Source organism: Rhinolophus sinicus, linkage group LG03 (genome assembly GCF_036562045.2).
Source record: "Rhinolophus sinicus isolate RSC01 linkage group LG03, ASM3656204v1, whole genome shotgun sequence".
Lineage (NCBI taxonomy): Eukaryota > Metazoa > Chordata > Mammalia > Chiroptera > Rhinolophidae > Rhinolophus > Rhinolophus sinicus.
Genome location: NC_133753.1, coordinates 79,190,906 through 79,200,684, shown reverse-complemented (window position 1 = coordinate 79,200,684; position 9,779 = coordinate 79,190,906).

The following is a 9,779-nucleotide window of genomic DNA, read 5'->3' as shown; positions in this document are numbered from 1 at the left end:
ACTAGCAATTTACTTAAAGTCAGAATTTGGTTTTCAGTTTTAAATTTTACTTTGTGATAGTTTGGTGTCTTCAATTTAAGGATGAGCTCCATAGGGGCAAGTATGGGCTGGAAAAGAGCCGAAATCATTTTGAAGAAATATGAAATCCATGTCAAATGGATTTTAGACTAATCATTATGGCCAACCTTTGGGTCCAATCACAATAAAGCCTTTTACATGGATATGTTGGCTTTCTTTTGTACTTGATCTACATGAGTAACTATGATTAGTAAACTACAACAGAAAGTCAGTGATTAATGGAATTTATTTGCAAGGGACTTTTACAACATAATTCAAAAATATCTTCATCAGCAGAGACAGCCTAATAACATGTTCTCATGGTAGTTTACAATGTGTCTGCCTAGATCTCATCTGAAGAGGATGATAAAGAAACAAGTGTGTGAACCATAATTAAATCCATCAGGGACAAGTGTGAGAAATAATATTTAAACAATAGTCAACAGCTGCAACACCCATATTCTTCAACATGCTTTTTTAATACTTGAAACAGATATAGTTAAAGATAATTTATTGGTTGTGGGGACAGAGCCAGGAGTGCAGTTTCCAGGCTCTCAGCCTCACGTGGAAAGGTGCTGGCTCAGGTAGTAAATGGCCATCAACTGTGATTGGATGGCCATCAGCTGTGGCTAGTTGGCTGTCAGCTGTAACCAGTGAGCCATTGGCCACTAATATAACTGCTGTGGCTACGCTAGCAGCAAATGGGGGCTAGCAAGAAGATGGAGGCTGAGCTAGCAAGCAGTGTAGTGAGAGTTGCAAACAGTGTGGCTCCTGCTTCCTGTATCTCCAACCCAGCCACCAGTGAGAATATAGTAGTATGACTCCCCTACCTATGGCTCCGTGGATGTTCCTTTTTGGCCTCACCATATCCTGCGTTCTTATGTGGGGAGCGGGAGCAGAGACCCTGCACGCCGCCCTGCGCGACAAAGGGCGCAGCGAGCAGGGTGTGGTGTCGGCTGAAACTCTCCAGAAGGTAATGGAACAGTTTGTGCGTGTCATGCGGGAGACCCTGCTCGCTGCGCCATTTTTCAGGCGGGACAGCCTGCGGGGTCTCTGCTCCCGCTCCCCACACAAGAACGCAGGATATGGTGAGGCCAAAAAGGAACACCCACGGAGCCATAGGTAGGGGAGTCATACCACTATAGTCTCACTGGAGGCTGGGCCCACCGGACGCGCGACCTGCCGTCCGCCTTTCTGCCAACCGACCGATGACTTTCCTCCACTCTCCTCGACTCTGTTCCTCCACTCTCTTCCGTTCTCCTCGGCTCCTCAGCAATCCTTGGCAATCCTCGGCTCTCCTCCATAGCCGCAGCAGTTATACCAGTGGCCAATCGGCTAACTGGCCACAGCCTACGGCCAATCAGCCACAGCCGACGGCCATCACCACCTGAGCCAGCACCCCTCCACGTGAGGCCGAGAGCCTGTAAACTACTTTCTGGGGCTCTGTCCCCACAGTGCGTATACACACTCAGTCACAGGAAGACCAAGAGGAGCAGCTGCCGGAGAGCTGGACCCCCCTGTGGAGGGGTGGGAAGACGTGGCCGATTCCCCAACCAGCATAGGCCAGAGAAAGTGAAAGTTGTTGCGGCCCTGTGGGCTGGGAAGTGCTTGCTGAGGCAGCCCGGATGTAGGACTTATAGTCCCAGGAGGAAATACTTGCTGAGTCCTCCTTAGGAGATGAAGGTGAGATCAAGGTCGTCCCTCACCCCAGGACAGCCCTGGCGAATGACTATGGACTATGGGGAATTGCCTTCCATCCCTAAACTTGACTGTTGGGAACATACCACCATGTAGTGGAACTGGTGGATGTTTGCTTTTGTGTCTTGACCGGCCACCATTGAGAATATGTAAGCACCTTGACTGTGAGCTGCTGTTGTTCCAGCAGGGTACCCTGAGAGGCCCAGAGAGAGTGGCAGTGCCCTGAGAGCCCTGGCTGTGTCCAGGAAGTCTGGCTGTGCCCAGAAGTACTGGTGGTGCCCTGAGAAACTCTGGCTGTGCCCAGAGAGAGTGGCAGTGCCCTGAGAGCCCTGGCTGTGTCCAGGATACTGCATTCACCTCCAGGCTTCTCACACAGGGACCCTCGCGGACGATGCTTGTCGCGTAGATTGTGAGGTGAGACCCTGTAGGGGTGGAGTGTGGGGACAGAGCCAGGAGTGCAGTTTCCAGGCTCTCGGTCTCACGTGGAAGGGTGCTGTCTCACGTGGAAGGGTGCTGGCTCATCCAACTGTGATTGGATGGCCATCAGCTGTGGCTAGTTGGCTGTCAGCTGTAACCAGTGAGCCATTGGCCACTGATATAACTGGTGTGGCTACGCTAGCAGCAAATGGGGGCTAGCAAGAAGGTGGTGGCTGAGCTAGCAAGCGCGGATTGCAGTTAGCATGGCAGAGTGTGGGTTGCAGATTGCAGAGTAGTGGACAGCAGGTTGCAGACAGTGTGGCTCCTACTTCCTGTGTCTCCAACCCAGCTGCCAGCGAGAATATAGTGGTATGACTCCCCTACCTATGGCTCCGTGGGTGTTCCTTTTTGGCCTCACCATATCCTGCATTCTTATGTGGGGAGCGGGAACAGAGACCCCGCAGGCCGCCCCGCATGACACTGGTCCTATCTTATGTCTCAATTAAAAATAATAAACATAGAAATCATTATTGCTTGATATATTCAGCTTATAAAGACAGCTGATATTTATTGTAAAGGCCCAAACTAACCTGCAATATAAACATTACCAATGGCATTATTGGGGGAGACAACCAAGATGAAGCAGTAGGTAAATTCTGTGTTTACCTCCTCTCACAACCACATCAAAATTACAACTAATCTACAAAACAACCATTATTGAGAATAGCCTAAAATCAAGATGAACTAAAGGCTTTCAACTACCGTTTTCCCGAAAATAAGACCTAGCTGGACAATCAGCTCTAATGTGTATTTTGAAGCAAAAATTAATATAAGACCCAGTATTTCATATTTTATATTATATTATATTAATATATTATATATTATATGACCCAGTCTTATAGTAAAATAAGACTGGGTCTTATATCAATTTTTGCTCCAAAAGTCGCATTAGAATTGTCCAGCTAGGTCATATTTTCGGGGAAACACAGTAAGGACGCACAGAAGCAGCCACCTCCAGACTGGTAGGAAGGTCAGAGACGCAGCACGGGCTCGTCCTACACCCGCGAGTGACCATTAAAGATCAAGAGGGTTATTTTGGCTGTGGGGGTCTCCCACATCCCCCAGAAGAGTGAGAGGTCCCAGACCCACTCCAGCCCAGGGTTCCAGTGCAGGGGAGAGAAGTCCCCATAATTTTTGGTTGTGAAAACCAGGGGACATTGTGACTGAGTGAGACTGATTGTGGCTGCATTCCCAGGCGCTCCTCTTAAAGGGGCCGTGCGGACTTACCCAACGGAATCACTCGCTCTGAGCTCCAGCAATGGGGCAGCAGCTGGAAAGTCGGCAGGGAGAAATGGTGGGGAATTGAGTTGTCTGGCTTGGGACGGGAGCTGGAGAGGCAGCTTTCTCCTGGACAGGGGAGCTGGTGGAGGCCATTGTTTCTTTGTTGAGACCTCCACCTTCCGGTCATGCGGACACAGGTAGCCACTACTTCTGAGTCGCGGACACAAGTAACCACTACTTCCGAGTCGTGGACACAGGTAGCCACTACTTCCGAGTCACGGACACAGGTAACCACTACTTCTGAGTCATGCACAGGTAGCCACTACTTCCGAGTCGTGGACACAGGTAACTACTACTTCCGAGTCTCCGCCATTTGTTCACCACGCCGTGGTGATTCAAGACCTGGCCCCGCCCAACCTTTAGGCACACCTGGCTGCTTTCAGTGGCTTTTCATGCAGACCGCTTGCCTTGGCTCAAGCTGCAGACTTTCCTAGGGTCTCTCAAAGGTTCGTGGAACCCACACAAGCAGCATCTGGCTTGAGCACGTCCTGTACCTCTGGCTGAACAACCCTAAGTGCAGCACTAGCGGCAGCCGGCCTTGGTTCACGGCTTGGTCTCTCAGGGCGCTTCCAAGCACAGCACAGGCAGCAGCCATCTGCAGATTACTTTATGGCCCCTGCTGGGTGGCCCTGGTTGGGGCACAGGCTGTGGATGAACTTGACCTACAGCAGATCTTCTCTAAGGTGGTCCTGGGGCTGACGCGCCCAGTAGCCAGCTCCAAAACGAGCTGGAGTATCACCCAGCTGCCTCCAAATACGACACACATGGGGCAGATTGGGCAGGCATTAGAGTCCTGCTGAGGCAGCTCCTGCTCTGTAGGATCAGCCCCTGCACAACAGCTCTTCCACTGTAGTCAAGGCCAGTCCTCACAATACGTGAGCCCAAGGGTCAGTCGCTCACATTGATGTGCAATTATCAACCAATGCTCAACTACAACAGGAGGGCACACACAACCCACACAAGGGACACACCTGGAGCCCATGGTTCAGGTGACCAGAAAGACTGCACCACTGAACCCCACAGAATACCTACTACATAAGGCCACTCTACTAAGACTGGAAGACATAGCAGCCCTACCTAATACATAGAAACAAACATAGGGAGGCAGCCAAAATGGGGAGACAAACATATCCTCCAAAAAAGAACAGAACAGAGCTCCAGAAAAAGAACTAAGCAAAATTGAGATAAGCAATCTATCAGACACAAAGTTCCAAATACTGGTTACAAGAATGCTCAATGATTTCAGGGAGAACTTCAACAGAGAGATAGGAAGCATAAAAATGGAGATGGAAACCAAGAAAAAGAACCAGTAAGAAATAAAGGATACAATAACGGAAATGAAGACTATATTACAGGGAATCAACAGATTAGATGAAGCAGAGGATCCAATCAGAGATGTAGAAGATAAGGTAGCAGAAAACACCCAACCACAACAGCAAAAAGAAAAAAAGAATCCAAAAAATTGAGAAGAATTTAAGGGGCCCCTGGGACAATATCAAGCATATCAACATTCACATTATAGCAGGTACCAGGAGAGAGAGAGAGCAAGGAATTGAAAACCATTTGAAGAAATAATGACAGAAGACTTCTCTAATCTGGTGAAGGAAATAGATATACAAGCCCAGCAAGGGCAGAGAGACACAAACAAGATGAATCCAAAGAGGCCCACACCAAGATACATCATAATTAAAATGCCAAGGGTTAAAGACAAAGAGAGAATCTTAAAAGCAGCAAGAGGGGCAAACGGGTGACTCACTTGGCTAGAGCGTTGAGCTCTGGGCAACAGGGCTGCTGGTTCGATTCCCACATGGGCCAACAAGCTGTGCCCTCCGCAACTAGAATGAAGTCAATGAGCTGCCACTCAGCTCCTGGGTGGCCAGATGGCTCAGTTGGTTGGAGCGCGGGCTCTCAACCACAAGGCTGCCGGTTCGACTCCTGGCAACTGGACCTGGAACTGAGCTGCGCCCTCCACAACTAAGACTGAAAGGACAACAACTTGACTTGGAAAAGTCCTGGAAGTACACACTGTTCCCCCAAAAAGCCCTGTTCCCCTTCCCCAATAAAATCTTAAAAAAAAAAAAGCAGCAAGAGAAAAGCAGTTAGTTACCTACAAGGGAACCCCCATCGACTGTCAGCTGATTTCTCAACAGAAACTTTGCAGGCAAGAAGTGAGTGGTGGGAAATATTCCAAGTGATGAAAAGCAACAACGATATACAACGAAGATTACTCTACCCAGCAAGGCTGTCATTTAGAATTGAAGGACAGATAAGGAACTTCCCAGATAAGAAAAAGCTGAAGCGGTTCATCACCACCAAATCAGTATTACAAGGAATATTAGAGGGACTTCTTTAAAATGGGAAGGGTTAAGGATGGGTGAAAGGGGAAAGGATTAGGAAGTACAAATTGGTTGTTATACAGAAGTCATGGGGATGTAGGTTATAGCATAAGGATTATAGTCAACAATATTGTAATAACTAGGTATGGTGCCAGGTAGGTACTAGATCTATTAGGGTGATAGATGGGAATGGGGTTGAGGTCAGGGTGAAAAAGGTGAAGGCATTAAGAAATACAAATTGGTAGTTAATACAGTATGGGGAATATAATCAGCAATGATGTGAAGATCATGTAAGGTGCCAGATGGGCACTGGACTTATCAGGGGGATCATGTCATAGACTGTGTAGATGTCTGACCACTGCGCTATATGCCTGAAGCTGAAGTAGAATAATATTGAATGTCAACTGTAACTAAATATGTAGGTATATATAGTCATGGGATGGGGAGTACAACATAGGGGAGATAGTCAAGGGTATTGTAATAGCTATATAAGATGTCAGAGGGGTAGTAGTTTGGGAGGTGGGTTATCACTTTATGAGAGGTTTAAATGTCTAACTATCACATGGCTTTGTATACCTAAAACTAATAAAATAAAAAATAAATAAAATAAAAATTACCAATGGCACAGGGTACAAATGAGCTGAAACAAAAACTAACAACTACAGAACTTTAAAATATCAATAAAAGATTAAAAATAATAAAGAGCAGAAAAGTAATTTGAACAAAATTCAAAAACACAACCAGTTTTGTCTTTTTAAAAATTTTTTTTATTAAGGGATATTCTTTAGTATTAAGCCTCCTTTATGTTTTAAACAAGTTATCTGTTGTTAGGAACCTGACATTCCCAGTAATAAAAGTCAGCTACTTTTCAATTAATAAATTGAATGTATGGCAGATGAATATTTATATAGGTCATCCAATTTCAGAGTTGAACCAGGTTTTGAAAGCACTGATATGCTTTCAACTGAAGATTGGGTTTAAATGTTATTTAAACAAGGGTTTCTGATTTGGAAAGTGGTTTATGGCCAAATTCTATGGTCACTAAACTCTATGGAAACTTTAAGCCAAATTATTTAAAAACAATTTTAAATGTGAAAACAATTTACCGCTTCAGATCACACAATAGGATGTGTGATCTGAAGACAAGAAAGCAAATAATTGAATTGATTACCCTTCAAGTTTCAACCTAAACTCCAAACGTCAGCAGTCTCTCAAACTAACTTACACAAGGAAGAGAATGCTCATCTAGTTTTCAATAAAATATCTTTAGTTAAACCCAATGAGGCTTTGAAAAAGAATTTGAAAACAACCATATATGGAAATTGCAAATTTCAGGGATTGAAAACGGTTAACTGCTTATAAAAATACGATTCCAAAAAGTATAATCCAGTATCAGAAAGCAATTGATTAATGCATCCTTCTTTTTTATAACTTGATTGAAGTATAACTGATGCACAATAAAATGCATATCAAGTGTAGAATTTGATGAGTTTCGACCTATGTATACTCGTATCCCTGTGAAACCTTTGCCATAATCAAGTTAATGAACATTTCTGTCACTTCCCAAAGTACCCTCATTTCCTTTTTAATCCGTTCCTCTCTCCATATCCTTTCTCCTCCAATATACCCATCTCCAGGACACCACTGATCTCCTGTGTTAAGTAGTTAAGGATGAATTTTCTAGAATTGGACATAAACAGAGTTATACAGGTTGCACCTTTGTCTGCTTCTTTCATTCAGCATTATTATTTTAAGATTTATTCACATGATTGTGTCAATAATTCATTCTATTTAATACTAAGAACTATGGCTGTTGATTCATCCATTCACATTTTGGTGGACAGTTCAGTTGTTTCCAGCTTTTAGATATTATAAACAAGGCTGCTAGCAATATTTGTACATATCTCCATGTGGATATATGTTTTATTTCTTTTGGGTAAATATCTAGGAGCAGCATAGATTGTATGGTAAGTGCACCTTTAACTTATTTCAGAATGAGCCAAACTGTTTTCCAAATGTTAATGTACTATTTCACACTCCCACAAAAGTGTATGAGGGTTGTAGTGCATCCACACCATCGCCAGTGCTTGGTGTGGTCAATCTTTTTCATGGTAGCCATTTTTGTGGCTTTGTAGTGGTATCTCGTGAGGTTTATTTTGCTTATTTCTTTTGTTTTTGCATTTCCCTAATGACTAAAGATGTTGAGCATTTATCATGTTATTTTTTAACGGTATCTCTTCTTTGGTGAAGTCTCTAGTAACATCCTTTGCCCATTAAAAAAAAATTGTCTTCTTATTAATGGGTTGTAAGAGATTTTTATATAATTTAGACAAATTCTTTGTCAGATATATTTTACAAATGTTTTCTCCAAGTCTGTAAATTGCCTTTTAATTTTCTTAACTTTTTAAAACAGCTGTTTTAATTTTGATGAAGTACAATTACAATTTATCAAGTTTTTCATTCATAGTTTTATAGTCATTTTCTGTGCCCTATTTAAGCAATCTTTGCCTAACTCAAGATCATGAAGATTTTCTCATAAGTTTTCCTTCTAGAAGTTTCATAATTTTAGATTTTGCATTAGGTATATGACTCATGTCTTTGCAAAAGATGTTTATTCACGCAGAATTGCTGAAATCTGTTTCTCACTGAATTGCTCTGATACCATTCTTGAAACTCAACTTATTGAATCCGTACATGCCTATTTCATTTATAAATATTTTTATTAAAATATAGGTAACAGAGGGGTGGCCGGTTAGCTCAGTTGGTTAGAGCGTGGTGCTAATAACACCAAAGTTGCCGGTTCGATCCCCTCATGGGCCACTGTGAGCTGTGCCCTCCTTAAATAAATAAATAAATAAATAAATAAATAAATAAATAAATAAATAAATAAATAAATAAAATATAGCTAACATACAATATTATATTAGTTTCAAATGTACACCATAGTTACTCAACATTTATATACTTAAAGAAGTGATCATCATAAGTCCAGCAACCACTTGTTTTGTTTTTTTTCGGATAAATACCTAGAAGTGGGATTACTAGGTCTTCGTCTCTTATTATAACCTTTGTTTTAAAGTCTATTATGTCTGGTATAAGTATGCTACCCCAGCTTTTCTTGTTCATTTTTTTCCATTTTCCTGAAATATCTTTACCCCATCCCTTTACTTTCAGTCTCTGTATGTGTTTCTATCTGAAGTTAGTCTCTTGTAGGCAGCATATGTATGGGTTTTGTTTTCTTATCCATTCAGCCACCCTATGTCTTTTGATAGGAGCATTTAATCCATTTACATTGAAAGTAACTGTTGAGGGACCGGCAGGTGGCTCAGGCGGTTGGAGCTCCGTGCTCCTAACTCCGAAGGCTGTTGGTTCGATTCCCACATGGGCCAGTGGGCTCTCAACCACAAGGTTGCCAGTTCAACTCCTTGAGTCCCCGAAGGGATGGTGGGCTGCGCCCCCTGCAACTAGCAACAGCAAATGGACCTGGATCTGAGCTGCGCTCTCCACAACTAAGATTGAAAGGACTTGGAAAAAAGTCCTGGAAGTACACACTGTTCCCCAATAAAGTCCTGTTCCCCTCCCCCAATAAAATCTTTTTAAAAAAAACTGTTGATAGATATTATTCACATTTTTTCATATTTTATTTTATTATTCATATTTTTAAATCTTTGGGTTTTTTTTTCTTTTTAAAAAAGTTCCTCTAAGATTCTTTGTAATACTGGTTTGGTGTTGATGAACTCTAGCTTTTTCTTGTCTGGGAAGTTCTTTATCTGTCCTTTGATTCTAAATTTAGGATAGCTTTGCTGGGTAATATTGGTTTAAGGTTCTTACCTTTAATCACTTTGAATATTTCATGTTAGTCCCTTCTGGCCTGCAGAGTTTCTGCTGAGAAATCAGGTGACAGACTTATGGAGCTCACTTGTACTAGGT